This window comes from Pan paniscus, chromosome 1 (assembly GCF_029289425.2).
Source record: "Pan paniscus chromosome 1, NHGRI_mPanPan1-v2.0_pri, whole genome shotgun sequence".
Taxonomy (NCBI): domain Eukaryota; kingdom Metazoa; phylum Chordata; class Mammalia; order Primates; family Hominidae; genus Pan; species Pan paniscus.
Genome location: NC_073249.2, coordinates 176997035 through 177021339, shown reverse-complemented (window position 1 = coordinate 177021339; position 24305 = coordinate 176997035). Strand labels below are relative to the sequence as shown.

The following is a 24305-nucleotide window of genomic DNA, read 5'->3' as shown; positions in this document are numbered from 1 at the left end:
CATACATGAATATTCTGCATCATCCACTAAACAATCATGCATCTTATTTCTATTCCATGAAAACAGGAAGAAGGAATAGGACACAAGAAGGAGGAGTAGGAAGGGGACAAAAAATTTATGTTGTTGACATTTATCAAGTGCATACTATGTAATAGGCATTTGATACATTACCTTATGTAATTTTCACAACCATTCTACAAGACAGTTCATTATTCCACATATTTTAAAATGAGAAAACAGAAGTTCAGAAAGGCTAAATGTGATGGGTAATTGTATGTGTCAATTTGGCTAGGTCACCGTGCCAAAATATGTGATCAAATCTTTACTCCGGATGTCTCTGTGATGGTGTTTTTGGATGAGATTAACATTTAAATTAACAGATTTTGATTAAAGCAGATTGCCCTCCATAATGTGGGTAGACCTCATCCAATCAGTTGAAGACTTGAATAGAACAAAAGACTGACCTCCTTGAGTAACAGGAAATTCTGCCAGCAGATGGCCTTCAGACCAACTGCAGAACTGGCTCTTCCCTGGATCTCTAACCTGCTGGCCCACTCTGCAGACTTGCCACCTTTCATAAACATGTGAGCCAATTCCTTAAAATAAATCTTCACTCACACATACACACACACACACACACACACACACACACACACACACACCTTTTTGGTTCTGTTTCTCTGGAGAACCCTGACGAACATACTAAAGAACTCAAACAAGGCCACTCATATAGTAAATAATAAAAAAAAACCAAAACTTACAACCAGAACTGTTTGTTTCCAAAGCTAGGATTCCACTAGCTACACGATTTTCCATATAATAACTTTAAACACTATTATATTAAAAATGAAAACTAATTTACATAATATTTTAAAACTATTTTAATATTTGTGTAAATTGATAAGCTTAAAAAGTTGTTTTTTTCCTGTGTTGGAGCACTCTTCAGGAAAAATTATAAAAATTAATAAAAAACAAAAACCCTCTGTAATTGAGGTTTAGTGCACAGGGAAGTTTTTTAAAAAAACAAGCAAAACATATTGGGAAGGAATTAACTAGTACATATGGGTATGAGCATTTGCTTCTAAATGTGGCAATGAAATCTGCCCTATGAGACAGTCTTGCAACACATTTGTTTTAAACAAGTATGTTCTGCCATATTTAAGGGACATTTCAAATACAAACCTTCTGTGATTGATATGTAAATTATGAACAGAGTGACAAATCGAAGACTAAGATGAAGGCATTGAGTCAAGTTAACACATCTACACTTGGCTCCTTTAGGATATCTAATAGCTAAATATAAGAATGAGTTGATGACAAAGCAAGGAACCATATCAGGTTTTCATGATCTCCTCTTATATAATAACTGTATCCCTGTATAGACAAAGAAGGCAGAAATAGGAGAAGACAAGACTACAGAAAATTGTTTTTACTCATCCATGAAAGAAGAAGGCTTTAGGGTGAGTATAAACTTGCCAATTATTTTAGGACCCACCATTTTATGTTTAAGCAATTGTCATTTATTCATTTATCCATGGATGTTTTGTGCACCTATTAAGAGCTAGCCATTGTAAGAAAAGAAATCATGGTTCCTGCCCTCAAGAAGTTTATGCTTACAGGCACAGTGAAAAGCTATGTTCCACAAAAGAAATATTAGTAAAACTGAAATTGTAAACTGGAAGACGGAAAAGCCATATACAGCTGCAGATATCATAGGAGAAAGTAAGTTTGGGTACAGACTTTGAGGATAGATTTCAATAAAAGTTGAAAAAGAACATACCAAACAAAGAGAGTATCATAATTAACGTTAAAAACAATAAGGATTTGATATTGGTTAGCAGAATAAAAATGAAAATGCATACATGAGAAGGATCATACAGGTAGAGTACGAATTCTCAATAGGGGTGCTTTCATTTGGAGCAAAAACATTTTAGACTATTACAATGATTTGTTGCCCTCTGAAAATCACAGTACCTAAAGAGATATGCAGTATATCAGTAGCAATGAAATTTCAGGGAGCTGGGGGAGTAGGAAAAAATACCCAAAAAGTAGAGTAATAATAAAAAAATCAGTGAAAAACATTAAGATGGAGTAAAAGGATTTAATAAGCAATTAGATGGGGTGACAAAGAAAAGCAAAAGCTGACTCTAGAATGACTAGAAAGCTATTAGAATTTTTGAAATTAAAAAAAAGTTTTAAGGTCAAAAGGGCTCTTCTGTTTTGAAGTTAAAACCTAAGTTTGGTTTGGAAAGCTGTCCATTTTAAAATATCAATACACATCTAGCTACAGACACAATCGGATAGTCAAATTGTCCCTGTTTGCAGACGACATGATCGTATATCTAGAAAACCCCATTGTCTCAGCCCAAAATCTCCTTAAGCTGATAAGCAACTTCAGCAAAGTCTCAGGATACAAAATCAATGTACAAAAATCACAAGCATTCTTATACACCAATAACAGACAAACAGAGAGCCAAATCATGAGTGAACTCCCATTCACAATTGCTTCAAAGAGAATAAAATACCTAGGAATCCAACTTACAAGGGATGTGAAGGACCTCTTCAAGGAGAACTACAAACCACTGCTCAATGAAATAAAAGAGGATACAAACAAATGGAAGAACATTCCATGCTCATGGGTAGGAAGAATCAATATCGTGAAAATGGCCATACTGCCCAAGGTAATTTACGGATAGTTTAAAATATAGAATCACTACCTTGAAGAGAGTTCAAGGCTGATGATACTTTCCAAGGCAGTGTTATTCAAAATTTGGTCCATAGATTGATGCTGGTCTGCAATGTGTTTGTTGTACATTGCTACCAATTAAGTACAGTATGATACTTTTACAGTCATTTGACATCCAAACTTATGATTGGTTTACTTATCTAGTTCAATAGGGTGTAAATAAATTTAAATGTTGACAAACTCATGTGGCAAATTGCACCTGGCATGAGCATCATACAAGTCATGCACAGTAGGATCACATAGAGAGCCATGACAGACTGGGGAGAAATAAAGTTGGTTCTTGACCACACATAGTTCTGAGAAGCGTTTTACCAGGGCTTAATTATGTAGAGCTTATTACTTAATGAAACTGTATTCCATCATTTCTAAGATAGCAGGGACACTAGTAAAATGTCTAACAAAGAGTAAGTACTCAATAAATCAAACAAGCTTCTAATTTTTAGACAAAATGTTATAATATGTGCATAATTGCATTTTTATTGGAAGGGAGTTCATAGCTTTCATTAGATTCTTATGAACAGATGCCTGTTACCTAACAAAGGCTAATAACCAATGCAGTAAAAAAAAAAAAAAAAACTCATTACTACTATTATCTTTGTACCTTCAGTATCTGCACATAATTTCATTCATCCATTTAACAAATAATTATTGAATGCCTACTCTACGTTAGGCTCTGGAGATAGAGCAAATAGACAAAGTAACTATTCTTATTGTAAGAAAGGCAGATAAACAAATAAAAAAGCAAGTAGCATATGAAAACAAAATGCTATAAAAGAGAAACTGGGTAGCTGCTTTGGATCATCACAGAAGGCCTCTCTGAGGAAGCAATATTTAAGCTGAAATCTGAATACCAAGAAGTAAAGATGGTGTGGGGGGGTGATCAGAATTCCAGAAAAAAAAATTTGGCTGAATCAAACAGCCTAAAAACAAATATGGCCTGCTCTGGAAACAGGCAGAAAGTCACTATGGCTACAGCATTATTGGGAAGAGTAAGAATGTCATGAGGTGAAGTCAGAAAAGTAGTCAAGGGCCAGACCAAGTAGTCACTGATCACTTTGTAGTCAGGATAGGAAGTTCACATTATATTCTAACTCTGATGGGAAGCCAATGAAGGTATAAAATAGGGAAAGAATGAGATGTGATTTGAATATTTAAGAATATTTCTGAGTACTGTGTAAAGAATAGATAATGGGGGAGAAGAAACTTGAGTGAAAGGAAGCAAGAGGCCAGGCACGGTGGCTCACGCCTGTAATCCCAGTATTTTGGAAGGCCGAGGCGGGTGGATCACGAGGTCAGGAGATCAAGACCATCCTGGCTAACACGGTGAAACCCATCTCTACTAAAAATACAAAAAATTGGCCGGGCGCGGTGGCAGACACCTGTAGTCCCAGCTACTCGGGAGGCTGAGGCAGGAGAATGGCGTGAACCCGGGAGGCGGAGCTTGCAGTGAGCCAAGATAGCGCCACTGCAGTCCAGCCTGGACGAAAGAGTGAGACTCCGTCTCAAAAAAAAAAAAAAAAAAGAAAGAAAGAAAGAAAGGAAGGAAGCAAGAGCAACATATGTTAACTGCTTGAATAAGGGAGGCAGACAGAAAATAAATTAATGGATTCAGGATATTTAAGCACAATAATAATTCTTAATGGACGGATGGATGAATGGATGGATGGATGGATTATGAACTATTAGATATGTACTCAAGATTTATAAAGATTAAAGATACGTAAGCTGAACCTTGGAAAATGCCTTATAGGTCATGTGTGGAGGAAAATAAGATAGGTCAGTCCGAGACAGGGGGAGAATGAAGATGTTGTAATCACAGCTGCCAGGGTAAGACAGTATTGGAAAGTAAGAGTAATCATCAGAAATGTCATGTTGCACAGGAATCAAAAGCTAAAACAAAACTATCAAATTACATCAGTATGCCCCTGGCAACCCTTCAAAGAACAATCTTGCTGGAGTGGCCAGGATACAAATCAGACTATAAAAAATAAACATGTAACGGTATATAGTGACATTTCCATTTTTACTGGAAATCTTTCCAAAATCATCTCACACATAATTAAATCTTATTATTATTATAATTTAAGATCTGGAAAACATGTGCGGAACGGTGCAGGTTTGTTACACATTTATACATGTGCCACGGTGGTTTGATGTACCCATCAACTCATCATGTATATTAGGTATTTCTCCCAATGCTATCCCTCCCCTAGGCCCCCACCCCCTCAACAGGCCCTGGTGTGTGATGATCCCTCCCTGAGGCCATGTGTTCTCATTGTTCAACTCCCACTAATGAGTGAAAATATGCACTGTTTGCTTTTCTCTTCCTGTGTTAGTTTGCTGAGAATGATGGTTTCCAGCTTCATCCATGTCCCTGCAAAGGACATGAATTCACCATTTTTTATGTCTGCATAGTATTCCATGGTGTATATGTGCACATTTTCTTTATCCAGCCTATCATTAGTGGGCATTTGGGTTAGTTCCAAGTCTTTGCTATTGTGAACAGTGCTGCAATAAACATACGTGTGCATGTGTCTTTACAGCAGAATGATTTATAATCCTTCGGGTATATACCCAGTAGTGGGATTGCTGGGTCCAATGGTATTTCTGGTTCTAGATCCTTGAGGAATCACCACACTGTTTTCCACAATGGTTGAACTAATTTACACTCCCACCAACAGTATAAAAGTGTTCCTATTTCTCCACATCCTCTCCAGCATGTTATCTCCTGACTTTTTAATGATCACCATTCTAACTGCCATGATGTGGTATCTCATTATGGTTTTGATTTGCATTTCTCTAATGACCAGTGACGATGAGCTTTTTTTACATATATTAGTTGGCTACATAAATAAATGTCTCCTTTTAAGAGCTGTCTCTTCATATCCTTCACTCACTTGCTCATGGGGTTGTTTTTTCTTATAAATTTAAGTTCTTTGTAGATTCTGGATATTAGCCCTTTATTAGATGGATAGAATGCAAATTTTTTCTCCAATTTTGTGAGTTGCCTGTTCACACTGATGACAGTTTCCTTTGCTGTGCAGAAGCTCTTTAGTTTAATTAGATCCCATTTGTCAATTTTGGCTTTTGTTGCCATTGCTTTTGGTGTTTCAGTCATGAAGTCTTTGCCCATGCCTATGTCTTGAATGGTATTGCCTAGGTTTTCTTCTAGGGTTGGTATGGTTTTAGGTCTTACATTTAAGTCTTTAATCCTTCATGAGTTAATTTTTGTATAAGGTGTAAGGAAGGGGTCCAGTTTCAGTTTTCTGCATATGGCTAGTCAGTTTTCCTAACACCATTTATTAAATAGGGAATCCTTTCCCCATTGCTTGTTTTTCTCAGGTTTGTCAAAGATCAGATGGTTGTAGATGTGTGGTGTTATTTCTGAGGCCTCTGTTCTGTTCTGTTGCTCTATATATCTGTTTTGGTACCAGTGCCATGCTGTTTCGGTTATTGTAGCTTTGTAATATATTTTGAAGTCAGGTAGCTTGATGCTTCCAGCTTTGTTCTTTTTGCTTGGGATTGTCTTGGCTATGCAGACTCTTTTTTGGTTCCAAATGAAATTTAAAGTAGTTTTTTCTAATTCTGTGAAGAAAGTCAATGGTAGTTTGATGGGGATAGCACTGAATCTATAAATTACTTTGGGCAGTATGGCCATTTTCACAATACTGATTCTTCCTATCCATGAGCATGGAATGTTTTCCCATTCGTTTGTGTCCTCTCTTATTTCCTTGAGCAGTGGTTTGTAGTTCTCCTTGAAGAGGTCCTTCACATCCCTTGTAAGTTGTATTCCTAGGTATTTTGTTCTCTTTATAGCAATTGTGAATGGGAGTTCACTTATGATTTGGCTCTCTGTTTGTCTATTATTGGTGTATAGGAACGCTTGTGATTTTTGCATATTGATTTTGTATCCTGAGACTTTGCTGAAGTTGCTTCAGCAAACTAAGGAGATTTGGGGCTGACACAATGGAGTTTTCTAAATATACAATCATGTCAATATGCAAATAGAGACAATTAGACTTCCTCTCTTCATATTTGAATACCCTTTATTTCTTTCTCTTGCCTAATTGCCCTGGCCAGAACTTCCAATAATATGTTGAATAGGAGTGGTGAGAGAAGGCATCCTTGTCCTGTACTGGTTTCAAAGGGAATTCTTCCAGCATTTGCCCATTCAGTATGATACTGGCTGTGGGTTTGTCATAAATAGCTCTTACTGTTTTGAGATATGTTCCATCAATACCTGGTTTATTGAGAGTTTTTAGCATTAAGGGGTGTTGAATTTTATTGAAGGCCTTTTCTGCATCTATGGAGATAATTGTGGCTGTTGTCATTGGTTCTGTTTATGTGATGAATTACATTTATTAATTTGCATATGTTGAACCAGCCTTGCATCCCAGGGATGAAGCTGACTAGATCGTGGTGGATAAGCTTTTTTTTTTTAATTTAATTTTATTATTATTATACTTTAACTTTTAGGGTACATGTGCACAATGTGCAGGTTAGTTACATATGTATACATGTGCCATGCTGGTGTGCTGCACCCATTAACTCGTCATTTAGCATTAGGTATATCTCCTAATGCTATCCCTCCCCCCTTCCCCCACCCCACAGCAGTCCCCAGAGTGTGATGTTCCCCTTCCTGTGTCCATGTGTTCTCATTGTTCAATTCCCACCTATGAGTGAGAATATGCGGTGTTTGGTTTTTTGTTCTTGCGATAGTTTACTGAGAATGATGATTTCCAATTTCATCCATGTCCCTACAAAGGACATGAACTCATCATTTTTTATGGCTGCATAGTATTCTATGGTGTATATGTGCCACATTTTCTTAATCCAGTCTATCATTGTTGGACATTTGGGTTGGTTCCAAGTCTTTGCTATTGTGAATAGTGCTGCAATAAACATACGTGTGCATGTGTCTTTATAGCAGCATGATTTATAGTCCTTTGGGTATATACCCAGTAATGGGATGGCTGGGTCAAATGGTATTTCTAGTTCTAGATCCCTGAGGAATCGCCACACCGACTTCCACAATGGTTGAACTAGTTCACAGTCCCACCAACAGTGTAAAAGTGTTCCTATTTCTCCACATCCTCTCCAGCACCTGTTGTTTCCTGACTTTTTAATGATTGCCATTCTAACTGGTGTGAGATGGTATCTCATTGTGGTTTTGATTTGCATTTCTCTGATAGCCAATGATGGTGAGCATTTTTTCATGTGTTTTTTGGCTGCATAAATGTCTTCTTTTGAGAAGTGTCTGTTCATGTCCTTCACCCACTTTTTGATGGGGTTGTTTGTTTTTTTCTTGTAAATGTGTTTGAGTTCATTGTAGATTCTGGATATTAGCCCTTTGTCAGATGAGTAGGTTGCAAAAATTTTCTCCCATTTTGTAGGTTGCCTGTTCACCCTGATGGTAGTTTCTTATGCTGTGCAGAAGCTCTTTAGTTTAATTAGATCCCATTTGTCAATTTTGGCTTTTGTTGCCATTGCTTTTGGTGTTTTAGACATGAAGTCCTTGCCCGTGCCTATGTCCTGAATGGTAATGCCTAGGTTTTCTTCTAGGGTTTTTATGGTTTTAGGTCTAACGTTTAAGTCTTTAATCCATCTTGAATTAATTTTTGTATAAGGTGTAAGGAAGGGATCCAATTTCAGCTTTCTACATATGGCTAGCCAGTTTTCCAAGCACCATTTATTTAATAGGGAATCCTTTCCCCATTGCTTGTTTTTCTCAGGTTTGTCAAAGATCAGATAGTTGTAGATATGCAGCGTTATTTCTGAGGGCTCTGTTCTGTTCCATTGATCTATATCTCTGTTTTGGTACCAGTACCATGCTGTTTTGGTTACTGTAGCCTTGTAGTATAGTTTGAAGTCAGGTAGCATGATGCCTCCAGCTTTGTTCTTTTGGCTTAGGATTGACTTGGCGATGCGGGCTCTTTTTTGGTGCCATATGAACTTTAAAGTAGTTTTTTCCAATTCTGTGAAGAAAGTCATTGGTAGCTTGATGGGGATGGCATTGAATCTATAAATTACCTTGGGCAGTATGGCCATTTTCACGATATTGATTCTTCCTACCCATGAGCATGGAATGTTCTTCCATTTCTTTGTATCTTCTTTAATTTCATTGAGCAGTGGTTTGTAGTTCTCCTTGAAGAGGTCCTTCACGTCCATTGTAAGTTGGATTCCTAGGTATTTTATTCTCTTTGAAGCAATTGTGAATGGGAGTTCACTCATGATTTGGCTCTCTGTTTGTCTGTTATTGGTGTATAAGAATGCTTGTGATTTTTGTACATTGATTTTGTATCCTGAGACTTTGCTGAAGTTGCTTATCAGCTTAAGGAGATTTTGGGCTGAGACAATGGGGTTTTCTAGATATACAATCATGTCATCTGCAAACAGGGACAATTTGACTTCCTCTTTGTGCCTCTGGATTCAGTTTGCTAGGATTTTATTGAGGATTTTCGCATCGATGTTCATCAGGGATATTGGCCTGAAATTTTCTTTCTTTGTTGTGTCTCTGCCAGGTTTTGGTATCAGGATTATGATGGCCTGATAAAATGAGTTAAGAAGGAGTCCTTCTTTTTCTATTGTTTGGAATAGTTTCAGAAGGAATGGTACCAGCTACTCTTTGTACCTCTGGTAGAATTCAGCAGTGAATCTGTCTGTTCCTAGGCTTTTTTGGTTGGTACATTATTAATTATTGCCTCAATTTCAGAACCTCTTATTGGTCTATTCAGGGATTCAACTTCCTCCTGGTTTAGTCTTGGGAGGGTGTATGTGTCCAGGAATTTATCCATTTCTTCTAGATATTCTAATTTATTTGCGAAGAAGTGTTTATGGTATTCTCCAATGGTAGTTTGTATTTCTGTGGGATCCGTGGTGATATCCCCTTTAGCATTTATTATTGTGTCTATTTGATTCGTCTTGCTTTTCTTCTTTATTAGTCTGGCTAGATGTCTACCTATTCTGTTAATCTTTTTAAAAAATCAGTTCCTGGATTCATTGAAGGGTTTTTTGTGTCTTGATCTCCTTCAGTTCTGCTCTGATCTTAGTTATTTCTTGTCTTCTGTTAGCTTTTAAATGTTTTCTTTTGATTCTCTAGTTCTTTTAATTGTTATGTTAGGTGTCAATTTTAGATCTTTCCCACTTTCTTCTGTGGGCATTTAGTGGTATAAATTTCCCTCTAAACACTGCTTTAACTGTGTCTTGGAGATTCTGGTACATTATCTCTTTTTTCTCATTGGTTTCAAAGAACTTATTTATTTCTGCCTTAATTTCATTATTTACTCTGTAGTCATTCAGGAGCAGGTTGTTCAGTTTCCATATAGCTGTGTGGTTTTGAGTGAGTTTCTTAATCCTGAGTTCTAATTTGATTACACTGTGGTTTGAGAGAATGTTTGTTATAATTTCCATTCTTTTGCATTTGCTGAGGAATGTTTTACTTCCAATTATGTAGTCAATTTTATAACAAGTGTGATATGGTGGGGAGAAGAATGTATATTCTATTGATTTGGGGTGGAGAGTTCTGTCGATGTCTATTAGGTCCACTTGGTCAAGAGCTGAGTTCAAGTCCTGAATATCCTTGTTAATTTTCTGTCTGTTGATCTGTCTAATATTGACAGTGAGGTGTTGAAGGCTCCCACTATTATTGTGTGGGAGGCTACATCTCTTTGTAGGTCTCTAAGAACTTGCTTCATGAATCTTAGTGCTCCTATATTGGGTGCATATGTATTTAGGATAGTTAGCTCTTCTTGTCGCATTGATCCCTTTACCATTATGTATTACTCTTCTTTGTCTTTTTTGATCTTTGTTGGTTTAAAGTCTGTTTTTTCTGGGACTGGGATTGCAACCCCTGCTTTTTTTTCCTATCCATTTGCTTGGTAAATATTCCTCCATCCCTTTATTTTGAGCCTATGTGTGTCTTTGCATGTGAGACGGGTCTCCTGAATACAGCACACTGATAGGTGTTGACTCTTTATCCAACTTGCCAGTCTGTGTCTTTTAATTGAGACATTTAGCCCATTTGCATTTCAGGTTAACATTGCTATGTGTGAGGTTGATCCTGTCATTATGATGCTACCTGGTTATTTTGCCCATTAGTTGATGCAGTTTCTTCATAGTGTCAATGGTCTTTACAATTTGCTATGTTTTTGCAGTGGCTGGTACCAGTTTTTCCTTTCCATATTTAGTGCTTCCTTCACGAGCTCTTGTAAGGCAGGCCTGGTGGTGACAAAATCTCTCAGCATTTGCTTATCTGTAGAGGATTTTATTTCTCCTTCACTTATGAAGCTTAGTTTGACTGGATATGAAATTCTGGGTTAAAAATTCTTTTCTTTAAGAATGTTGAATATTGGCCCCCACCCTCTTCTGGTTCTGGCTTCTAGGATTTCTGCAGAGAGATCTGCTGTTAGTCTGATGGGCTTCCCTCTGTGGGTAACCCAACCTTTCTCTCTGGCTGCCCTTAACATTTTTTCCTTTATTTTAACCTTAGTAAATCTGACGATTATGTTTCTTGGGGTTGCTCTTCTCAAGGGGTATCTTTGTGGTGTTCTCTGTATTTCCTAATTTGAATACTGGCCTGTCTTGCTAGGTTGGGAAGTTCTCCTGAATAATATCCTGAAGTGTGTTTTCCAACTTGGTTCCATTCTCCCTATCACTTTCAGGTATACCAATCAAACACAGGTTTGGTCTTTTCACATAGTCCCATGTTTCTTGGAGGCTTTGTTCATTCCTTTTCATTCTTTTTCTCTAATATTGTCTTCATGGTTTATTTCATTAAGTTGATCTTCAATCTCTGATATTCTTTTTCCGCTTGATCAATTCATCTATTGATACTTGTGTATGCTTCACAAAGTTCTCATCCTGTGTTTTTCAGCTCCATCAGGTCATTTATGTTCTTCTCTAAACTGATTATTCTACTTAGCAATTCCTCTGTCCTTTTTGCAAGAGTCTTAGCTTCCTTGCATTGGGTTAGAACATGCTCCTTTAGCTCAGAGGAGTTTGCTATTACCCACCTTCTGAAGCCTACTTCTGTCAATTCATCAAACTCATTCTCTGTCTAGTTTTGTTCCCTTGCTGGCGAGGAGTTATGATCCTTTGGAGGAGAAGAGGTGTTCTGGTTTTTGGAATTTTCAGCCTTTTTACACTGGTTTTTCCTCATCTTCGTGTATTTATCTACCTTTGGTCTTTGACGTTGGTGACCTTAGGATGGGGTTGTTGTGTGGATGTCCTTTTTGTTGATGTTGATGCTATTCCTTTCTGTTTGTTAGTTTTCCTTTTAAGAGTCAGACCCCTCTGCTGTAGGTCTGCTAGAGTTTGCTGAAGGTCCACTCCAGACCCGTTTGCCTGAGTATCACCAGCGGAGGCTGCAGAACAGCTAAGATTGCTGCTTGCTCTTTCCTCAGGAAGCTTCGTTCCAGAAAGGCACCTGCCAGATGCCAAACGGAGCTCTCCTGTATGAGGTGTCTCCCCATCAGGAGTCATGGGTGTCAGGAACTTACTTGAGGAGGCAGTCTGCCCCTTAGCAGAGCTCAAGCACTGTGCTGGAGGATCCACTGCTATCTTCAGAGCCTGCAAGCAGGAACGTTTGAGTCTGTTGAAGCTGCGCCCACAGCCGCCCCTTCCCCCCAGGTGCTCTGTCCAAGGGAGATGGGAGTTTTATCTATAAGCCCCTGACTGGGACTTCGGCCTTTCTTTCAGAGATGCCCTGCCCAGAGAGGAGGATTCTAGAGATGCAGTCTGGCTATAGCCACTTTGCTGAGCTGCGATTGGCTCCAACCAGTTCAAACTTCCTGGCAGCTTTGTTTATACTGTGAGGGGACCAGAACACTCTTTCCAAAATCTGTGTAGCCCTTAAGTCTGTATACATAAACTCCATTTTAAAATGTTAAAAACTGGTCACGAACATAATTCACCAAGGTGGTATGAAATAATTAAGCATGACCTAGGTCAGTAAATTGCAAGGTTGGCAACACACTGCTCCATTAGTGTCAACTATGACAATTAAAACAGAGCTTCTCCTGGCCAGATGCGGTGGCTCACACCTGTAATCCCAGCACTTTGGGAGGCCAAGGCAGGTGGATCACGAGGTCAGGAGATCGGACCATCCTGGCTAACACAGTGAAACCCCGTCTCTACTAAAAATACAAAAAATTAGCCAAGTGTGGTGGCAGGCACCTGTAGTTCCAGCTACTCGGGAGGCTGAGGCAGGAGAATGGCATGAACCTGAGAGGCAGAGCTTGCAGTAAGCTGAGATCGTGCCACTGCACTCCAGCCTGGGCGACAGAGTAAGACTCCATCTCAAAACAAACAAACAAAAAAATAGCTTCTCCTAAGGTTTAGCAAATCATGCCAACTACTATAGCCCTGAGCTATTGGAAGCAGAAGGTGGTGAGTGAAGATCCAACCCCATCATTTATAGTAACCCCAGGGAATCAATGAGAAAGGTTTCTTGCCCTCAACATTCAGGAATGAATCAAAAATGGGTCAGTGAAAGAGCTCATGCCAGGTAGTTCAATAAAAGGAATTTACTATGGGAAACTAGTTGCTCAACTATTGGGAAAGCCAAAAGGCCAAATGGGGAGAGTGGGAAAAAATAACACAGAGATTAACAACAGTGAGAAGTGTCTAGTGTACTCATAGACAGAAGGGCAAAGACAAAAGCTATTGATATCCTGAGAGCTCCGGCTATCCAACAATGATGATATCACAAGAAAGGAGTTGTTTGGCAAAACCATGAATGTAGGTGTAGCCACTGCTGGAGATGCCACCCAAAAGAGAAAGAAAAAGAAATACCTAGGCTTCTTCCTTCTTCCTGCCCTACAGACACCTGCAAGAGGTTCCTCATAGCTGAGGTAGCTAGAAGCCAGTTGACAACGAAGCCTGGGAAATGTGATTTTCAGAATTTTGTCCCTAACACTACAGAGCAAAGGTGGAAAATGGAATTAATTGCAAATAGTCAAATGACCTGCACAAGATATTCCTAAACCTTCAGATGCCAACTCAATTTGAAAGCTGTATGATAACCCATAATTTGTACAGATTTTTCAATACTGAAGTATATTATAAAAATATTATTATTTTATGGAGCATGAAGAATAAAAACATAGATAACATTCTAGTTTGCTAGTTAATATTTCTTCAAGTGTTATTTACAAATGGGAAGCAATAACAGTAAGTAAAAAGTAAATTTTAACTGAAAATTATCATGTTCTGGTTATCACTAGAAAAATTATGTCTTAGAATTTACACTAATACATACACATACTATAATCATTCTAGTGGTACCTTAAATTGTTATTTAAAAAAAACTCAACCATATTTAATAAGATGATGTGTCTCCTTTTGTGATTATTTTACTACTAAAGCATAAGAGGGTGGTTTATGTGCATCGTAAGTCCCCTTCAAAGCTGTTTCTCAGATTACTTGAAAAGAGCAGTTGAAGAGGCATGCAAACAGGTTTCAATATGCCCAGTTCATATTTCTTCAATTGTGCTTTCCAAGGCCTTTAAGTTTAGCTGTTACTATAGAAAATACCATCATTCTTAGAGGAAAATTATTTGGGAATGAAATATTTCAATTCCTCCTTGTTAAGAAAGTAGAGAAAATAGGAAAGAAAAATATATACCAGTAGATACATAACTGCTATATCAAAATATAATTCAGTAAGGAGGTCAGTAATCTTATAAACAAATTAAAACTATATTATAATAGAAGTTCAGATTTGTTTCAATTATGAGTCAGAAACAAGGAACAGAATTAAATTTTTGGTCTACAGTTACAGAGTTACCAATATTTCTCCAGCAGAATTTCTAGACATAGTGAAACTCTCCTTTATATTTAATAACCATGCTTTTTTCCTCCTAAATGTCCTATTTTTTCTCTAAATGAGATAATGGCCTTATAAGGTGGCATGTTCTGGCATAAAGTAACAGTATTAGTAAAAATGAAATTTCTATCAGATCTCATGTTAAAGAGGTCATCAAATGAAAGCATTTGGATTTTATCCTGAAAACAATGGGGAGCCATGACAGATTTTGAGGAATAATGTAATATAATCAGATTATTTGCATTTTAACTTTGGTTGCATAGTGGAGCATGGACCAGAGAGAGGTGGAGTAGTTAGAAAGCTGTTGTACAAGTCCAAGGGGACCCATGTTGAGGACCTTATATAGGATAGAAGCTACACGGTTAAAACAGTTGTGAGATATTATCCTCATACATTTAGGTGTTGTGATATATTACAATCATCCATTTAATTACAAAAAGAGGGAAACAAGAATGCATTGTACAATACTTTCTCCTATTATAATTCTATTAGGGAAATTCCACGAGGGACAAGAAGCTAAACCCACTGGTCAGGACAAAAATTTTGGGGTAGTAAAACAAACAGGGCAGCAATACATATAATTCAGGAGGATCCACAAGACAGAGCTGTGATAAAGGGTGAGATTATAGAGAGGAACCCAACAAACAGGGAGATACATACAAGCCAGATTCTGAGTGTGGACATAGGTACATTTGGTAGAATTTGGCTATAAATATGTCTGGTCCAGGGTTTTTTTTTGGTTGGTAGTCTTTTTATTATTGATTCAGTTTCAGAACTCAATATTGGTCTATTCAGAATTTCAATCTCTTTCTGATTCAATCTTGGGACATAGTGTGCTTCCAGGAATTTAACCATTTACTCTGCACTTTCTAATTGGTTTACATAAAGTTGTTCATAGTAGTCTCTGGGGATTTTTGTATTTCTGTGGGAATAGTTGTAATGTTGTATTTGTCATTCCTGATTGTACTTAAGTGGATATTTTTTTCTTTGTTTATCTAGCTAGCAGTCTATCAATCTTGTTTACTCTTTCAAAAAATGAACCCATGGTTTCATTGATGGTTTGTATAGATTTAATAACTAGTATCAATCCTAGTGAAACTATTCCAAAAAACTGAGAAGGAGGGACTCCTCCCTAACTCATTCTACGAAGCCACTCTCAGCCTAGTACCAAAAACTGGCACAGACAGACATGACAAAGAAAGGAAACTTCAGGTCAATATCGCCAGTGAATGCAGACACAAAAATTCTCAATGAAATACTAGAAAACTGAATCCAACAGCCCATCAAAAAGCTAATTCACCACAATCAAGCAGGCTTTATTCCCAGGATGAAGTCAATAAGTGTTATCTACCACATGAACAGAATTAAAAGCAAAAATCATATGACCATCTCAATAGAGAAAGAAAAAGTTTTCCATAAAATCCAATATCCCTTCATGATAAAAACCCTCAACAGGCAGACTTGTTATCAAACAGACATACCTCAACATAATAAGAGCCATCTCTGGCAAACCTATAGCCAACACCATACTGAATAGGAATAAGCCAGAAGCATTCACATTAAGAAATGGAACAAGACAAGGATGCCCACTCTCACCACTCTTATTTTACACAGTACTAGAAGTCCTAGCCAAAGCAGTCAGGCAAGAGAAAGCAATAAGAGGCATCCAAACAGGAACAGAAGAAGTTAAACTATGTCTTGTCACTTGCAATATGACTGTATACTTAGAAAACCCTAGAGACTCCAGCAAAGGGCTCTTAAAACTGACAAACTATTTTATCAAGGTTTCACAATATCAACATACAAAAATCAGTAGCATCTCTATACACCAATAAGCATCCAGAATGGGAATCAAATCCAGAACACAATTCCATTTATTATACACTAGCTACAAAAAAATGAAATACACAGGACTACAGCTTAAACAACTGGTTAACTGAGGCAACTACAAAACACTGCTGAAAGAAATCAGAGATGACACAAATAAATGGAAAGACATACCATGCTCATTGATTGGAACTATCAGTATCATTAACATGGCCATACTGTCCAAAACAACTTATAAATTCAATGTTATTTCAACCAAATTACCAACATCATTTTTCACAGAATTAGAAAAAAATCGTAAAATTCATATGGAACCAAAAAAGAGTCCAAATACCCAAAGTAATCCTAAGAAAAAAGAACAAGGCTGGAGAAATCATACTATCTAACTTCAAACTATACTCTAAGGCTACAGTAACCAAAACAGTATGGTGCTGGTACTAAAATGGATACAGAGATCAATGGAACAGAATAGAAAATAGAGGCAGAAGAAATTTCTAAGTGGCAAAGCATACAAGAGGTGACTTGGGTGCTGTTAAAGGCATTCAGTTTTATAAGGGAAGCAGAGCATAAAAGTTCAGAAAATTTGCAGTCTGACAATGTGATAAAAAAAAAAAATCCCACCGGCACCACGGCCTTTGTCTCACAGTCAGGCGGAGCAGGGGCAGCCATTCCTGCCAGAAGCCAGGGCATGACCCCTGGGCTGCCTGTCTCCACAGACCCAGTGAGAATCTTGGCCTCCTCGAGCGTGTCCTCCACCTCGTACCTGGCCTCCTCCTTGCACACAGTCTCCTCTTCACACCCGGCCTCCTCTTTGCACCCAGCCCATATTCACGTGCAGCCTCCTCCTTGTGCCCAGCCTCTACACATGCCTGGCCTCTACCTGCATGCCCGACCTCCTGAAGTCCGCGCCAAGCTCCCCAACCACAGCCTCTGCCTCTGAAAGGACCGCCCACACTGCATTGGAGGAGCATGTGACCTTTGAGGACATGGTGCTGGACTTCAGCCAGGAGGAGTGGAGGCAGCTGGAGCCTGCCCAGAGGGCCCTGTACTATGATGTAATGCTGGACGCCTTCAGGCTTCTGGTCTCTGTGGGACATTGGTTACCAAAGCCAAACATCACCTCCCTGCTGGAGCAAGAGGCAGAGCCATGGGCGGTGGACTCTGGAGTTCCCCAAGGCATGTACCCAGGTGAGATGGGAGCCCTTCAGGGCTGAGAGAAGCCTGTCCATGCTTGCTCCCTGGTTTCTCTGTCTGCATGTGCTCTCTAATTCTTCAGAGCAAATTTACTACTCAGTCTTAATTCTTCACAGCAAATTTACTACTCAGTCTTAGTGAAGATTTACCAAGCACCCATTTTGCTGTGAGTGATGACACCAAGTCCTCATCTCCACTGAATTTACATTCTTGGTGAGGGAGTGGGGGAGACAAACAATAAATCGGTAAAACAATAATAATAATAAAATGAGTTGGATGATTACAGATTGTGATGAATGCTGAGAAAATGAAAATGAGTGATGAGGTAGACTAGGATGGGGGTGAGGAGACTTTAGCAAAGAGATGAGGGATAGCCTCTCTAAGGAGGTGACATGTGACTTGAAGCCTGAGCCATGAGGCAGTCTGAGAGAATACTAGTATTTCAGGCAGAGGAAACAGCAGGTGCAAAGGCCTGAAGTGATGCATCAGTCAGTTCTCGCATAGTAAAAGCACTCTGACCTCAGTGGCTTAAACCAAATAATTGTTTATAATTCATATGTCTGTGGGACAGTGGATCCAGGCTGGGCCCTGACATGTGCCTGTAGGGTGATTGATAGGTAGCAGAGATATCCCAGCCCACTGACAGGAAATTTCCCATTGGCATCAGGTGGGAAGAGTGGCCTGTCACCAGAGTCCAGGAGGAATGGCCAATGTGGGAGAGGGTCACATTAGGGTCCCTCCACATCAATAACAGTCAGCACTTACCCAGTTTATTAGCTTCCTGTTGCTTCTCCTGCAACAAGATACAATTGACCCTTGAACAACATGAGTTTGAACTGTGTGGGTCCATTTATACATGGATTTTCTTCTGCCTCAGCCCCCTCTGAGACAGCAAGACCAACCCCTCCTCCTACTCCTCCTCAGCCTACTCACAGTGAAGACAATGAGGATGAAGATCTTTATGGTGATCCACATCCATTTAATGCATAGTAAATATATTTTCTCTTCCTTATGATTTTTAATAGCATCTTCTTTTCTCTAGATTACTTTAATATATTATATAATACATATACAAAATATGTGTTAACTAAGGGCTGGGGGCAGTGGCTCACACCTATGGTCCCAGCACTCTGGGAGGCCGAGGCAGGTGGATCATTTGAGGTCAGGAGTTCAAGACCTGGCCAAAATGGTGAAACCCCATCTCTACAAAAAAAACAACAACAACAAACAAAAAACTGGCTGGACGTGGTGGCGCGTGCCTGTGGTCCCGGCTGCTCATGAGGCTGAGGCAGGAGAATTGCTTGAACCCAAGAGGCGGAGGTTGCAGTGAGCCAAGATCGTGCCACTGTGCTCCAGCCTGGGTGACAGAGTGAGATCACGTCTCAAAAGAAGTGTTAACTATTGATTTTATCAGTATGGTCAACAGTAAACTATTAATAGTTAAGTTTGGGGGGAGTCAAAAGCTATACACAGATTTTCTATTGCACTGGGGTCAGTGTCCTTAGCTCCCTCATTGTTCAAGGGTCAACAATACTACAAACTTCGTAGCATAAAGCAAAGCGAATTATCTTAAAGCTCTGGAGATCAGAAGTTCAAAATCGGTCTCACTGGGCTATAATAAAGATGTCAGCAGGGCATCATTCCTTTTGGAGGCTCTAGGGAAAGAAAGAATCCATTTCTTTCTTTATTTCCTTTTTGCTTTTTAAGAGACAGGGTGTTGCTCTCTTGCCCAGGCTAGAGTGCAGTGGTATGAGCATGGTTCACAGCAACCTCAACCTTCTGGGCTCGGGTGATCCTCCTGCCTCGGCCTCCTGAGTAGCTGGGACTGCAGGTGTGTGTCACCATGCCTAGCTAATTTTGTGTGTGTGTGTGTGTGTGTGTGTGTGTGGAGATGGGGACTCAGCATTTTGCCCAGGCATGTCTTGAACTCCCAGGCTCAGGCAGTCCTCCTGCCGTGGCTGCCCAAAGTGTTAAGATTACAGGCATGAGGCCCTGTGCCTGGCTAAGAATCCATTTATTTGCAATTTTCAGCTTCTAGAGGCACCCACATTCATTGGCTATGGCCTTGTCCATCTTCACAGTCAGTAAGGGGTGGTCAAGTCTCACATCTTATTCACTCTGACTGTGACCCTTCTGCCTCTTTTCCACATTTAAGGACACTTGTGATTACACAGGTCCACTCAGATAATCCAGTATAATTTCTCTATCTTAATGTCAGCTGATTAGCAATGTTAATTCCTCCCTCCCATATAATTGGAAACATACAGGTTCTAGGGTTAAGATGTGGGCATCTTGGGAAGCCACTATTCTGCCAGTCACCCCTGGCTTACCTTTTTTTAAAAAATTGAACTTTTCACTGAAGTATAACAATATGGGGAAGGTACCCACATCACCCCTCTAGGCCACTGTGGGGTCAGGGTAGGGGCAGCATGCACCCAGGTCATGGCTGTGCAGAGATGGCTGGGTAGCAGGGCAAAAAGGGAGTCCTGCCAGGAAGCAGGAGGAAGGAGTGCATTTGTTCATTCATTAAGCATGTATATTGAGGTCTTGCTATGGGATAGAGATACAGTGGTGAGCAAGGTGGACAGAAACTCCTACTCTCAGGGGGTTCCCATTTAGTGAAACAGACAAAATAAGGCAGATCAAAGTACTTTAATACACCAAGGGTCATTTATCTTCCTCCTAGTGATGCATGTTGCAGCTATTCCTGTTTGTGGGAAGCAGATAGGCTCCTTTACATCTAGAGTGAGATGGCACAACAGCATATGCTGCCAGGAAGAAGCTGGGTGTCAGCAGACTTTCCCCATGCAGCACCTTTTTCTCTGTTGCCACCTGGCATCATGGAGGCCACTGTAGCTGGGGCCTGGCTGCCACATTGCTCCTTCCAAGTCCAGTGCATCTGTGCATCTGAGTGCTCTCTCCTGGGCATCCCCTCTGCACCCTCCTCTGTGCTCCCCTCACAGACTCCACCCATATTCCTTGTGCCAACTGTTTTTTCCTTCCTCTCCTCTTCCTTTCCTTATTCTGTTCTTTCCTCTTCCTTTCCTTATTCCTTATTTTCCTCTTCCTTATTCTGTTTTTCCCTCTCTCTCTTCCTTTCCTGGTTTGCAAAACTATATTTTTAAATAGTCAAAGCCACTTGCACCTTGAACATTTCAAAATCATTAGTTTCATCCTTCCTCTTCCCATCTCACCACAAACTCTTTTGCCCTGGAACAGAGATTAAGGGACATTTCCAGTTTTTGCTTCTTTCAGACTTGGAAACTAGACCCAAAGTCAAACTGTCAGTTCTAAAGCAAAGTATCTCTGAAGAAATATCCAACAATGTCATCTTGGTAGAAAGATTCCTGTGGGATGGTCTGTGGTACTGCAGGGGTGAAGACACTGTGGGCCACTGGGAATGGAGATGTGAGAGCCTAGAGAGCCTGGCAGTGCTGGCGGCCTTGATGCCTTTGAAGATGCCTGTTCAGGAGCAGTGGCAGAGGAATGGGTTTGGGGAAAACAAGTCTGAACCCTGATTTCCTACATCAACCAATGACTCCTGAACAACAAGGCCCCCACACGTGGGGAACACGTGGAAAAAGGGAGAAGCCAGACCTAAATGCTCTACAGAAAACCTATGTAAAAGAGAAACCCTACAAATGTCAGGAATGCGGAAAGGCCTTTAGTCACAGCTCAGCACTTACCCAACACCACCGTACGCACACAGGACAGAGACCTTATGAATGTCACAAATGAGGAAAAATCTTCCGAAACAGCTCGGCACTTACCAAACACCAGAGAATCCACACTGGGGAGAAACCCTATAAATGCATTCAGTGGTGGGGGACCTTCAACCAAATTGCCCCACTGATCCAGCACCAGAGAACTCACACAGGCAAGAAGCCCTATGAGTGCAGTGTATGTGGGAAATCCTTCAGTTTTATGTCCTCCTTTAGCCAACACAAGTGAACTCACACAAACGAGAAGCCCTATGAGCGCAACAAGTGTGGGAAAGCCTTCCAGCAAAGCGTCCACCTCACCCAGCACCTGCGAATCCACACTGGGGAGAAACCCTATCAGTGTGGTGAGTGTGGCAAGGCCTTGAGCCATAGCTAGTCCTTGACCAAACACCAGCAAATCCACACAGGGGAGAAGCCCTACGAGTGCCATGAGTGTGGAAAAGCCTTCACCCAGATCACACCACTGATTCAGCACCAGAGGACCCACACAGGAGAAAAGCCCTGTGAGTGCAGTGAGTGTGGGAAAGCCTTCAGCCAGAGCACATTCCTGACTGAGCATCAGAGGATTTACACGGGAGAGAAGCCCTATGGATGCAACGAGTGTGGGAAAACCTTCAGCCACAGCTCCTCACTTAGCCAGCAGGAGCGGATGCACACAGGAGAGAAGCCGTTTGACTGCAGTCAGTGTGGGAAGGCCTTCCTTCTGGCAGAGCACAAACCTCACACACCAGCAAATCCACACAGGGGAGAAGCCCTACAAATGCAATGACTGTAGCAAGGCATTCAGCCACAGCTTGTCCCTCACCAAACATCAGCGAAACCACACTGAGGAGAAGCCCTACAAATGCAACCAGTGTGGCAGAGCCTTCAGTCAGCTTGCTCCCCTCATTCAGCATCAGAGGATCCACACAGGAGAGAAACCCTATGAATGTAACCAGTGTAGCCAGAGCTCCCTTCTCATCGAACACCAGAGGATTCATACCAAGGAAAAGCCCTATGGGTTCAATAAGTGTGGGAAATCCTTCAACCACAGCTCCTCGCTCAGCCAGCACAAAAGGACACACACTGGGGAAAAGCCTTATGAGTGTCACGATTGTGGAAAGTCCTTTAGGCAGAGCACCCACCTCACACAGCACTGGAGGATCCACACAGGAGAGAAGCCATATGCATGCAGGGACTATGGAAAGACCTTTACACACAGCACCTCCCTTACCAAGCACCAGAGAACTCACACTGGATAAACCCACTCCACATGTGCTGGGGACATAGGAAGACCTTAAGACATAGCTCATCCCTTTCTAGATTTGACCCAATCATACACATGAGAAACATATGTCTTTATCAACAGGGTGGAAACAGACTAATACAAAAGTGAAGAGACAATCCACTGAAGGAAAGAAGTATCTCATGTACTCCATAAATATATACACCTATTAAATATTTTAATTTCAATCTTTGTGGTTACATGATAGGTGTATGACCAAGCTGAGAAACAACTCAAGGAGGCAACCCCATTTACAATAACTACAAAAAAATAAAATATCTAGGAATACATGTAACCAAGGAGATGAAAGATTTCTACTAGAAAAACTGCAAAACACGGATGAAAAAAATATAGATGACATAAACACATGAAAAAACATCCCATACTCATGGAGCAGAAGAATTAATACTGTTAAAGTGATCACACTGCCCAAAGCAAGCTACAGATTCAATGCAATACCTCTCAAAATACTGACATTATTTTTAACTGAACTAGATAAAGCAATCCTAAAATTCATATTGTACCCAAAGGAGCCCAAATAGCCAAAGCAGTTCTAAGCAAAAAGAACAAAGCTGGAGATATCAAATTATCTGGCATCAAATTACACATACTACAAGGCTTTATTAACCAAAACAGCATGGTACTGGTTTAAAAATAGACAACTAACATCAATTAAAGAATAGAGAACCCAGAAATAAAGCCACCTATCTCCAGCCAACTACACATACATTGGGAAGAGGACATTGTTTTCAATAAGTGGTACTGGTAATATTGGATTGCTACCTGCAGAAGAATGAAACTAGACTCCTATCTCTTGGCATACACAAAAATCAACTCAAGATGGATTAAATACTTAAATGTAAGACCTAAAACTATAAAAATACTATAAGAAAAACTATGGAAACCTCTTTTGGACATTGGTCTAGGCAAATAATTCATGACTAAGGCCTCAAAAGTATAAGCAACAAAAACAAAAATAGATCTATGGGACTTAATTAAACTAAAAAGCTTCCACACAGCAAAAGAAATAATCAACACAATGAACAGACAACATGCAGAATTGGGAGAAAATATCTGCAAACTATACATCGGACAGGGGACTAATATCCAAATTTTATCCAATTTTTACAAAAATGTCACAAAAAAGTGGATATCCAAATATCCAAAATTTATAAGGAACTCAAACAACAACCACAACAAAATCAATAACCCCATTAAAATAAGCAAAGGACATGAATAAATATTTTTAAAAAAAAGAACATTACAAATGGCAAATAAACTTGTTTTTTTTTTTTTTTTTTTTGAGATGGAGTCTCGCTCTGTCACCCAGGCTGGAGTGCAGTGGCGCAATCTCGGCTCACTGCAGGCTCCACCTGCCAGGTTCATGCCATTCTCCTGCCTCAGCCTCCCGAGTAGCTGGGACTATAGGCGCCCGCCACCTCGCCCGGCTAATTTTTTGTATTTTTAGTACAGACGGGGTTTCACCATGTTAGCCAGGATGGTCTCAATCTCCTGACCTCGTGATCTGCCCGCCTGGGCCTCCCAAATTGCTGGGATTACAGGCGTGAGCCACCATGCCTGGCCCAAACATATTTTTAAAATGTTCAACATCATTAAGCATCACAGAAATGCAATTAAAACTACAATGAGATATCATCTTATACCAGTCAGAATGACTATTATTAAAAAGCAAAAAAATAATAGATGTTGTTGACGATGCAGAGACAA

At 40.0% G+C, this 24305-nt stretch overlaps 1 protein-coding gene and 1 pseudogene across 5 annotated transcripts in view; one reads left to right on the top strand and one right to left on the bottom strand.

Annotated features, from left to right (window-relative positions):
* LOC100967527 (AGBL carboxypeptidase 4) overlaps positions 1 to 24305 on the bottom strand; it is a 1457032-nt gene that overhangs the window by 1282919 nt on the left and 149808 nt on the right. The window lies entirely within an intron of this gene.
* On the top strand, positions 17141 to 23240 carry LOC134728897 (zinc finger protein 135-like; annotated as a pseudogene).